We start from the raw sequence: 12,532 nt of genomic DNA, 5'->3' as shown, positions 1-12,532 counted from the left end.
ATCTAAAAGCAACTGTAGGATATTCATGTTATCCGGTAACGTCTGACAATAGATGTCCATCAACGGTTGAATACGGTGATAAAAACTTGTTATAGAAGTGTTTTCATTAGAAATAAAATAATAATAATAATAATAATATAAAAAACTAATATTTATATTAAAAATCTAAAATCATTGTTACAGAAATCATTACAGGTAAGCCTTTTTATATGTTATTTCTATATTTACACTAAGGTATTTTATTCTTAGCAATTGCTGCTATTTTGGTATAAATATATGGTATAGATAGTTCTTGCAAGGTGTTTTTGGGCGGTGTTTAACCAGGTTGGGTTGGTCTTCTTCCATCCCCCCCCCAAATTCTTTTTGCCATAATAACGTTATAACAATTTTCCCTTTATGTGAGGACTGGAGGATCTTAAAATTTCTTGGAAAAACCATCATAGTTAACCTTTTTATATGTTATTTTTCATATTTTTGAAATTTTCGCAAATTATGCAGGTTAGTAATGCTGCTACAAATATGCACAGGCCCATAAAATGGTATCTGTAGACTTCAGTTTTTAACCTCCCACCTTTTCTTATAATTATGCCATAAAAATTTTTGCTTGGGGTTTCTCCTTCTCTGTGTACTTTTTTTTTAGGGGTTTCTTCCCCTCTATGCACTCCGTCGAGGCCAGGGTACTTACTTTTAAGTTATACTAAAAAATGTAAGGAATGTTACAAATTATGTAATACTAAGTTCGATTCGCCTACCTGCTGACAGCAAATATCTTTTATTGCACCAAAAATGCATTTAAGGTAAAAAATTTCCGTTCACGGTCCCAAGAGCTGAGTTAACATGTTCAATATGTCAGGGTGTCACTTAGGGGCCAGTTAAAAGTTCCAAACCAAGATCCACTTCTTCACGTCAGAATGCAGCAGTTTAAAATCTCAGTTTCCTTAGCATAACCCAATGGTTGGATTGGATCATAGAGCACCGGAACGGTCGTGTCTTGCTATGTGCATTGGTAATTCAATGTACATACTTGATTATTAATAGATATTTTATTAACGAGCATTCGTTACGAGTTTCTTAAAATTTTCAATTTGGAGCCTCCGGCACGTATTATTTTGATTTTGATTCATTGTTTGTAACCATTTTTAGTCAGTAAGGTTGTCATGCTGTAACTTAAAAAAAAAAAAAAAAATTAAAACTTAACAGACTCGATTCAGTCCCGTCAATCGGGATTTATGGACAAATTTTCTGCTTCATTTTAATCAAGCTCATTTAATGCATTAAACCTGTATTTTTCGTGGTGGGGGCGGGGTGTCCGGCACAATATACACTGTTGGACAAAATTAACAGAATAAGATGTTTTTCATGAATATTTTATTGTAAACAGTGCTGCCAAAGGCAAATATTTGATATAATAAGCACCTGGCATGCAAATTTCGAGTATCCAATAGAAATCGATTTGCCACCTTACAGGGTCACACATTTTGAAAATTATTCATGTCGCGTCCACACACTTCATTCCGTTTTTTGCCTTGCTCAGTGGGATAGCCACGTCTCCAATACCCATGATGGTAAGTCATCGTCGTTTAGATCAGTACAACTCAAAGTGTGGTCCGTGGACTGGTGCGGGTCCGCGAACTGTTTGTTACCAGTCCGCGACGAATCGGAAATTGGTCATGGACGTTACTGGTACGCGACAATTCTTCCGTTACCGGTCCGCAACGATTGTATTTTGCAAAAGTACCGGTCCGCGACGGATTGGAAATAAAATAAACTAGTCCTTCGCCACAGATAGTTTGAGAAGCACAGGTTTAGATGGTTTTTTTTTCAGATGGCAGGACATTGGACGACTTGAAGCCAGGCAGAGGTGGTGCATTAACGTAATGTGTCGTCTCAGTCTCGACACTAAGGAAGCAGTTTTAAGAGCAGGAACAATTACAAGAATAGCTGGCCAAGGTCGCCCGAGGGCTACGCCAACCAGAACAGCTCGCTGTCTGCTCTAACAACAAGACGAAACCCTATGATGTCCTGTCATCAGCCATCTCTTGAGGTTGCTGCGGCCACACGTGAAAGCATTTCCAACCTGACTGTGTTGAGAAGGCTCAATTCAAGTGGACTCTACACAATGAAGCCAGTGGTTTGTGTCCCTAACCTGAACCACTGCAGAGTTCGTCAAAACTGGTGCCATGAACATATGACTTGGTGCCCTGAAAAATGGGGTACAGTTTTGTTATCTGATGAGTCTCGTTTTAGCCTACAAACAGATTTTCGACGTCATTTCATCTGGAGACAACAAGGAATGCTGTACCATCCTTCCAACATCAGAATAGGGTTTTAGGAGCATCAGCGATTAAGGCCATATTGCTCTGTGAATTGTCTGTCTGTAAATTGCTTGTGTTCTGAGGTCGATTTTCTGTTGCTGGGCCTGGATGAAAAACCCGAGTTTCTGGGACTATGCTACCCTCGCCTGAGACACCGACTAAATTTACGATGGATGCGGTATTCTCGTATGGGGCGGAATGATGATCAATGGCCGCACCCCTCTTCGTGTTTTGACTGGTGTACCGTAACTGCGCAGAGTTACTGAGAACAGATCGTCAAACCTTATGTGCGACTTTTTTAGAGGTGCCTTTGACACAGATTTCCTTTTCATGCACGACAACTCCACTGCATATAGAGTTCAAGTGGTGAAGGAATATCTTGAAACAGAAGATATCCAATGACTGCCATAGCTAGCACGATTACCTGACTTAAATCTGATCGAACATGTGTGGGACGTCCTTGGGCGTCGTATTGCACGCCGACAGCTAACTCTTTTGGTCACTTGGTGAGCTAAGGTCTGAGCTAGTGGAAAAATTGGATTTGTTGCCGCAGAATCTTATAGACACCCTTATATCGAGCATGGTGCGCCGCTGTCAGACCTGTTTTATCGTTGGAGGGGACTGCACGCCGTACTGATGTCATGTGACCATATTTTCAAGCATCTTGTATCAACTTATGTATGTGACCTTTTTGGTAATTCTTATACAACCCAAATAAATGTCCCTTATACCTGTCCGAAGTTTCTCGCTGTCTCCTCATTGCATCGGTATTCTATGGTACACCACCATACCAAATGTTGTCCCCGTTCATCGCGAGCTGCACAAGTTAAGAAAACATTTTGTTATTATTATTGTTGTTAGCCATACGGTGCAAGGAAGCCTGAGGCTTTTGCTACATCAGCCAAAAAAAAATTTCTGAGTTACCCCTGAGAGAGAGACAGAAATAGAAGGGAATCGCCAAGAAAGAGATGAATGATGATATCCAGCTTAGGACCCTGAGCTGGATTATCTATGGGTTCTGTTGTTAGGTTTTTTTTTTTAGGAGCATTAGCAACTAAGGCCATATCGCTCCGGGAATATGCGGTGGTCACTCCCTGACCTTTCCGCATTCTCCGTATTTGGTGGTGACGGGCTCGAACCCCGGTCTAATCAAGAAGCGTATGCTACGCACTGCTGCTACTCCTTCCCACCTGGCTACGGAGGTGCCTCTATGGGTTCTGTTAATTTTGCTGAGCAGTGTAATTGTTGGGCTTTCCCAGTATTTTTTTTTTTTTCGCAGTTTAACTCAGAAAATACATGAGTTAATCAGATGCTATTTTAAAATACTAAGCTAATTTTAAAAATGTAATATAATTTCCTATAATTCTGTGTCAGCATAACTTATTTTTCAAGAATCCGTATTGAAAGGTGATTTGCCTTAGACTTGATAATTCTACGGCTTCGAGCATACAAAAGTGCGACTCTCATTTTACACATTGACTAAAATAAAAAAAAGAAATCAATTATCTTTTTTCAATCATTGATATAATTAAGTACAAACAGAAGTATGATACCAATTATCATCTGTTATATCTTCCGTCTTGTTTATTTCGTTTTAAATAATTCTGTATAATATGTTGCAGCTCCTAAAATTTCTTTTTTTTATTTATCTCAAAAAACAAAAAAAAAGGAATATTCTTAATTTATTCGCCAGGGCTGAATGATATACAATGTGTACAGAAAGGATAGACAAGACAGGTAGGGAGGAGGGGTTATGCTGTTAGTTAAGAAACGCACAAAATCTAAGGAAGTGTATCCAATTGATATTGGGGGACAATGCAATGTTGAGTCTGTTTGGTGTGACATAAGCACTGGGAATGGAACAATAAGAGTAGGTGTGTGTTATAGGCCTAATGAATCTGGTGAGTATAATGAGCAATTATGCAGAGAAATAGATTGGACCAGTAAATCAGAATATCTTATAATGGGGATTTTAACTTTCCAGATATCGACTGGAACTTGTGGGTTGGTCACGCGCACACTAGCAAGACTTTTGTGGATTTATTGGATGACTGTTTTTTACAGAAACATGTTCGAGAGGCAACCAGAGGGAGTAATACTCTTCATCTGATTATCAGCAGTGATTATTCATGCATTAAGAATTTGCAGATAAAGGAACCACACAGTGATCACAATGTACTGATGTGGGAATTACTTAAAGATGTAACTACCATCAAGGCTAAAGGGAAGGGCTATTGCCTTCGTAAAGGTGACTACAGGAGTCTCAGACAATTTTTAAATTCTGTACAGTGGGATCAACTGATAAACTTATACTCCGGGACGACCAAACGGTCAGAGGAGTTCACAAGATAGACAGATTACAAGAAATACCAACGGTGAATTCTAAATGGGAAGCCTTCAGGTACTTAATTTTGGAAGCTACTAGGCTTTTCATTCTAACTAAGAAATACTGTTCAAGGTTTAGGCCTAAATGGATGTTAGATGAACTAATGAGGCTGGTGGCAGAGAAGAAAAATGTATGATACGCATATAAAGTATCAGGTGACACAGAAGCCTATGGCAGATATAAACTAGTCTGTAATCAAATCACAAAGGAGGTTAGGCAGGCGAAGGCAGATTACGATACATCCTTGGCAAAGGATGCAAAGAAAAACAGCAAAGAATTTTTTACTTATGCAAACTCTAGAAGGAAAGCGATGAATCAGATTGGTCCACTTAACATAGATGGGTTGACTATTGATGATCATGCTCAGGTAGCTGATAAACTGAATGAGTATTTTGCATCTACATTCACACATGAGCAGTTATTCAATGAGGAGGAGTGCCAGAAGTTTATCGAACTCTAACAGTGAGCTAAGTGATTACGAGAGACGGATTTTACAGGGATGGAATGCACTTAAATAGGACTGCAAGAATATTTGCTGATGCTGTTGACGCAGTGCTAAGCTTGTCGGAAAGCTGCTGACTTCGGGGTGGGGGAAATACACAGACTAATGGATTAATAGTGAGCCGGAAGCAGAGATGGAAGTGGTCCTTGCGCTGCTTTTATTGGGACATGCAGAGGTCTGGTAGAAAATGCCAGGAATTTCAAGGCCTGGTGCGATCCCTCATGGGACAAGATACAAGGGCTTTGTTAGGGTTAATAAGAACAAAAAAAAAACCACATTTTTATTCTTCATTTCCTACCACGTCGGCAAGGTGGAAATGAAGGGTCACTGTTGATAATAAGATCAAGAGTATTGCTTTCTCTTATTGTCACTCTGGCATGCTGATGTAGGAAGCAGCCATTCAGTATATCCAGAAAAGCCTGCAAGTGTATAAGATACCTACTCACAAATTCCAAACGCTTTCTGTGATGTTAAAATCGCTATATATTACAGACAAATAGAGTGGGCCAGAAAAATAGCATGTCGTGTGATGGGAGATTTTAACCTTCCAGATATTGTCTGGAACTTGTTGGTAGGTGGCTCAAACAGTAGAGAGCTTTTCTATATGTATTGGATGACTTCTTTCTTCACCAGCATGTGACCCTTCATGCATTAAGCTAATAAAGTTACCAGTTGGAAACTCTAAATGAGGAACATTCAGAGAAATAATCATAGAGATTGTTAAACTTTTTATATGAACTAAGAAATGTTCATAGTTTAGACCTAAATGGATGTCAGATGGACTGATGAGACTAGTGGCAGAGAAACAAAATGCTTGAAATAATTATAAATTATCAGAGGACGCAGAAACCTACAGTAATTACAAACTGGTTTTCATTCAAGTCACTAAGGTGGGTAGGCAAGATAAGGCAGATAATGAGAAGCCTTTGACTAAGAATGCAAAGAAAAGTAGCAGTGAATTCTTTGCTTACTTACATTAACGCTAAAAGCAAAGGAATGAACCACAGTGGCCCATTGGCTATGAATAGCATAAGTATTGATGATTCTATAGCAATCTATCCTAGCAGCCTGTCTCCCAGCAGACGGGCTGCCAGGACAGGTCGTGAGGTTCTGTCAATGATATACAGGAATTTGGCCAACAGGGACAAGGAGTTGATTATCTCATTGTATAAGGCATTGGTTAGGCTACACCTTTTATAACTGGGAGCTAAATGATTTTGTGATAGCTGAGGAGAAAATGGAAGAGGACTTGTTGAAGCCAAAAGTAAATAAAGCACATGGAGCTGATGGAATATATCTAGTTATATTAAAAGAGGCAGCCAAGGTGATCAAATTTTTATCGATAATTATAAGAGTATGTTCGGTCTGCTGTACAAATGGGATCAGTGGCATTAAAGGCAGCTTATTATTATGGATAAATGGATAATTAAGTGGTATATATATATATATATATATAACTGTAAGAGTATAATTGGTACTACACTGGTGTGCAAAATTTAAGGACCAGTCAGGTTTTCACCTTTGGCTTCTCATAGCAGTGGCCTGGATATGGGAAAAGCATACCAAAGGAACCTCGTGAGGTACAGAAATGATGAAGGAAACAACAACAACGGCAACAAAACGGTGTGTGTGTGTGTGTGTGTGTGTGTGTGTGTGTGTGTGTGTGTGTGTGTGTGTGTGTGTTTTACCTGTATCAAGGGTGCTCCTAGGCCTAAGCCCATCTCCACCTTGCACATCTGTGTTGGTGCAGAAACTCTGCAAAGCTTTACGTATTAGTGTATGGGGTGTCGCTTGTGTCAGTCCACCTCGCCACCAGGGAGCAGCCAACACCTAGGCAGCCGCTGCCCGCCCCCCGTTCCCCCAGACACAAGGAGCCGAGCCTGGTGCTACTATCACCTTTAGTGCCTTGTGCACAAATCCCGCAATAAAACGGTACAGAGGGACTTTATTCAAAATTGGCAAAATAGCACTGGCTGCCAAAAATGGAACAAAGTGAAGTGGTGGTCTTCAATAGGAGGTATGGCCACCCCTAATGTCTATGCAGACTTTGCAGAGCCTGTCCATACTTAGAACAATGTTGTTGATAAGTTCTTGCGGTAACATCGTCCATTCCTCTGTCAGCCATCTTCAGCTGGTGAACATTTTCTGGTGGGTGTGGATGCCGCTAGGCGTCTCCCCAGAGCGTCTCATATGTGTTCGATGGGATTTAAATCGACTGGGAACGGGCAGGCCAATCCATACGAACAATGTCCTCACTTTCCAAAAGCATAGCTGCAGTGCGATGGGGTGTGGCGTTATCATCCATAAACACGAACTCGGGGCCAATGGCACCTCGGAACAGACGCACATGGGGAACGACTACCTCAGTACAGTAGTGTGCACAAGTTACAGTAGCGCAATGCAGTATCTGGTGTTGTATACGTTCATCCAAGATAACGCCTTCCCAGACGAGAACACCTCGACCGCCATATCGATCCCTTTCAGTGATGTTTGCGGGGTGATACAGTGTGCCAACCTCTCGCCAGAATGGCTGCTGAGACTGAATCTACTCTCATCGGTAAAGAGTACCTTAAGTAAAGATTTCGTGGTTGTAACCTTTAGAAATAGTGTTGGTCCTTAAGTTTTGCACACCAGTGTATATAGGTACTCAAAGTGTATTAAAACATTGGCATAAAAGTACTAAGCGGGCCATAAGGCCAAAAGAACCTATAAAGACTAAAATAGCCTGTGTTGGTTTACATTGCTTTATCCTAGAAATAAACATATTATTAGCAATAAAATAAAAATATAATTAGCAATAAAATAAAAAATATAAAATAGAATAAAATAATGATTATGCAGCTAATTATTGATAATCGGATACATTGAATGGCACTTTTTTTTTTTAGGGCTAACACCATTCAATACATCCCACCAATAATTAGCAAGGCTATCTGTTTCGCCGACCGGGCTAGCCGAGTGGGTAAAGTACCTGCCCGGCAACCCAAAGGTCGCGGGTTCGATTCTCGCCTCGGGCTTGGATCAAAGTACTGCAAAAAAAACCTTGGGAGGTGCAATATGGCCACAGAAGCCGATGCGCCAACAACTACCAAATCAAAAAAAAAAATCAATCAAGCTATCTGTTTCTGATTATCTGCCTGTTTAACCTAGGCCCAAATAATAAACATAAAGGCAATCTATGCTAAACTTTAAATTTAACAGCAAACAGGCAAGATAACAGATAGCTTTGAAACGAATATACAGAATATAATACAGAAAAAGAGTACCAACCATAATTTTCACTTCAGTTGTGGTGTTTTTTATTTATTTTATACATATGCAAAAGAAAGCTTATGCTGACATAAGTAGAAAGGAGGTAAGAATAAGTATAGTAATATTACCACAATTTCCTTCCAATTACTCTAATAGATCTTGTGATATAAAATATAGAGTTAGAAAGTAAAAAGTGAAAAGCAAAGAAAATAGCTTTTTTATAATGGTACTTGGGATATACCGGAGCGTAACTGCCTGACCCTTTAGTAAGGGATTCTGGTATAACTACAAGGGGTTAAAGGATGTTGTGTAATGGACAAAAACAGGATTATAATAATAAAGAAATATTATATTTCTTTATTATTATAATAAAAATTGTATAACTAGAATAACAATTGTAGATAGTAATATGGAAATATATATATATATATATATATATAAACTGGCACTGCTCTTCTTGGGCTAACGTTTTTAGTGGAGTACCTCAGGGTTCAGTGCTGGGCGCTTACTGTTTTCAATGTTTATTAACGGTATTGTTGAAGGCATATCAAATTTATTGTCTAAGTATGCAGATTATACAAAAATTGGCAGTGTGCTGAATGACAGGAATCAAGGCACGCACTACTGCAAGAAGACAAGATTTAGAATAATTGAAGAGATGGGCTGAGAATTGGTCCTGATTTAAGTAGAAATTGAGTTTATTAATTCAAGGTAGTTCATATGGGGCAACAGCGTTCCCAGAATAACAAGGTAAAAAGATGGTGCAGAACGAAAGAGATCTATGGGTAATCGTGCAGTCAGACATGAAGTTCTGAGTTCGGAAAGGCTGTTGGGACCGCTCATGAGGTTCTGTCAATGATATACAACAATTTTGCGAGCAGGGACAAAGAGTTGATTATCCCATTCTATAAGCCAGTGGTTAGGACACATCTTGATATTGCATACCTGTCCAGAAACCACATTTTAAGAAGGATATGGATCTGTTGGAACTGGTGCAGAGGAGAGCCACAAGATTAGTACGGACACAAAAGGGTACTCTTACTATAAAAAATAAACTTCAGTTTTCTAACTTGCAGAGTCCGGAAACTGGATATCTGCGAGGAGACCTGTTTGAAGTACTTAAAGCTTTAAATGGATCATGTAAGTTAAATGCCGATGACATCCATTCTCTTTCTGGGACAGCACGCATAAGACACCATGAGCTACTCTTGCAGCCCGTCTGCACTGCTCAGAGAACTTCATATCTGGCTGCACAATTACCCCCAGCTCCTTTTCATTCTCTACCACTGTCAGTGTAATACCACAGAGTTGATACGTTGCTCTGGGGTTACTGTTTTCCATATGTAGAACTTTACATTTGTCAATGTTAAACTTCATTTGCCACCTCTCAGCCCATCTGCTCAACCTTTCCAGATCTTGTTGCAGCAGCATGGCGTCAGTAGTGTCCTTAACAACCCTGCCAACCTTTGTATCGTCTGCAAACTTGGGCATTAAGCTTGGTATACTATCATCAATATCATTTATAAATACAGAAAACAATAATGGACCCAACACTGAACCCTGAGAGACTCCACTAATAGCATTAGTCCACGATGAGCAGTGCCGATTGATTACTACTCTCTGTCTTCTGCCACTCAACCATCCCTTTATCCATAGCAGCAATTTGCCTCCAATGCCACACTGCACCAATTTGTGCAGCAGTCTGCCATGTGCAACAGTATCAAAAGCCTTTCTAAGATCCAAGTATATAATATCAACGTTATTCCCTGCATCCAGTTCTTTTGTGACTGCATCATAGTATCCAATCAAATTGATCAGGGAAGACTATCCCTTAACAAAACCATGCTGTGTCCGAGCTATAACTGAAGTCTTGTCTATATGATCCTGCAGTGCTTCTTTAACCAGTGCCTCCATTAATTTTCCTGGAACAGAAGTTAAACTAACAGGTCTATAATTACTTGTGTCACCCTTTGATCCTCCTTTGTGAATTTGGGTCACATTTGCACATCTCCACTCTATGGGTACCTCCCCTGAGTCCAAGGAATCTCTCATAATTATGGCTAAGGGTTTGCTTATTTCCTTTGCTGCCTCCTTTAATATAACTGGATAGATCCCATCCAGTTATATATAAGCGGCTTTCTTGTGTTTATCTTCAACAATTTCTCCTCCACTTTACTCTCAATTATTACAAGATTATCTAGCTTACTGCCAGAGTTGAATACACCTCTGGCATTCCCCTCGCTGAATAACTCCTCATCTGTGAATGTCGATGCAAAGTGTTCATTTAGTTTGTTAGCTACCTGAGCAGGATCACCAACAGTTCAACCATCGATATCAAGTGGATCAATCTGGTTCATCCCTTTCCTTCTAGAGTTACATAAGTAAAGAACTCTTTGCTGTTTTTCTTTACATCCTTTGCCAAATATTTCTCGTAATCTGCCTTCGCCTGCCTAACCTCCTTTGTAACTTGGTTACATACCAGGTTCTCTGTATCATAGGCATCTGTGTCACATGTTAATTTATATGCATCCCATGCATTTTTCTTCTCTGCCATATGTCTCATTAGTTCATCTGGCATCCATCTAGGCTTAAACCTTGAACAATGTTTCTTAGTTGGTATGTAAAGCCTAGTAGCTTCCAAGATAAGTTCTTTGAATGCTTCCCATTTTGAATTTGCTGTTGGTAACATCATCAGTTGATCCCACTGTATAGAATTTAAATACTGTCTCAGACCATCGCAGTCGCCTTTACGAAAGCAAAAACCCTTCCCTTTACCCCTGATGGTAGTTACCTCTTTGAGTAAATCCCACTTCAGCACATTGTGATCACTGCCACCTAGTGGTTCCTTTATCTGCAGATTCTTAATGCATGAAGAATCACTACTGATAATCAGATCAAGAGTATTACTCGCTCTAGTTGCCTCCCGAACATGCTGATGTAGAAAACAATCATCTAATAAATTCACAAAAGCCTTGCTAGTGTGGGAGCGACCAACCCACAAATTCCAGTCAATATCTGGGAAATTAAAATCTCCCATTATAAGACTCTCTGATTTACTGGCCCACTATTTCCCTGTACAGTTTCTTATTATACTCATCAGAGTCATCAGGCCTGTAGCACACGCCTACTCTCAATTTTGATCTCCCAATACTTATGTCACACCAAACTGACTCGACACTGCACTGTCCAGCGATGTCGACTGGCTTCACTTCCTTGGATTTTATGTGTTTCTTAACTAATAGCATAACCCCTTCTCCCTTCCTGTCCTGTCTATCCTTTCTGTAGACATTGTACTCCCCAAATTCCAGTTCTGAATTCCTTATATCTGTGTGACACCACGTCTCTGATATTCCAACAAGATCTGCCTTTGATGTTTTGAGCAATACCTCAAATTCATCAAATTTATTTACTAAACTCCTAGCAATGGTGTATACATGCACGCAAGTATACATGCACCTGTTCCTGTTCTTAGCTACCCTAACACAACCCATGTGTTTACTTGTACCGCAATGACTCCCAGCAGTCTCTGAAATATCCTGCAACTTGTTTTCCAGGCTGCTGCTCATTCCAATAGAAGCAGTGCAAGAATCACTTTCACCTCTGCCAGTGGCTACTGTTAATCTATTAGTCCTTGTTTCCCCCCAAGCTAGCAGTTTTCCGACCCACCTAACACTGCCTCGATAGCATAATAAATTATTCAAATTTCCAGACATAATGTCTCATAGTCTTTTTTAAGTTGCCTGAGCGTAAAATATAAACAGTCAGTTTTACTCTGGATAATTTTAGATATATTTATTTATTCATTCATTCATTATAATTCAAAAGACTATTTTCTTTTTTTCATATTCAGTTTATTTATTTAGCATAAATAAACTGAATATTATATTTAGCTAAAGAATTTAATTATTTAGCATAATTATAAGAAAGAATAACAGAGCGCCATTATTATGAAATTGAACCATTGGATTTTTTTTTTTTTTTTTTCATGATCATATTGTTATTTCAGACTAACTTGGATGCTTTAATATTAAGTTTTCACATCAGTTTCCTTGAATGAATTTTCATTACTTTATTTTA

The 12,532-nt window shown here is 39.3% G+C and overlaps 1 protein-coding gene across 2 annotated transcripts in view; it reads right to left on the bottom strand.

The window, feature by feature from the left end:
- LOC150089393 (uncharacterized) overlaps window positions 1-12,532 on the bottom strand; it is a 160,578-nt gene that overhangs the window by 34,306 nt on the left and 113,740 nt on the right. The gene's annotated exons all lie outside the window — the stretch shown is intronic.

This window comes from Mastigoproctus giganteus, chromosome 2, assembly GCF_048544385.1.
Source record: "Mastigoproctus giganteus isolate SK-2022 chromosome 2, ASM4854438v1, whole genome shotgun sequence".
In the NCBI taxonomy this organism is placed as follows: domain Eukaryota; kingdom Metazoa; phylum Arthropoda; class Arachnida; order Uropygi; family Thelyphonidae; genus Mastigoproctus; species Mastigoproctus giganteus.
Note: the sequence above shows the minus strand (reverse complement) of the source record. Positions and strands in the feature narration are given on the sequence as shown.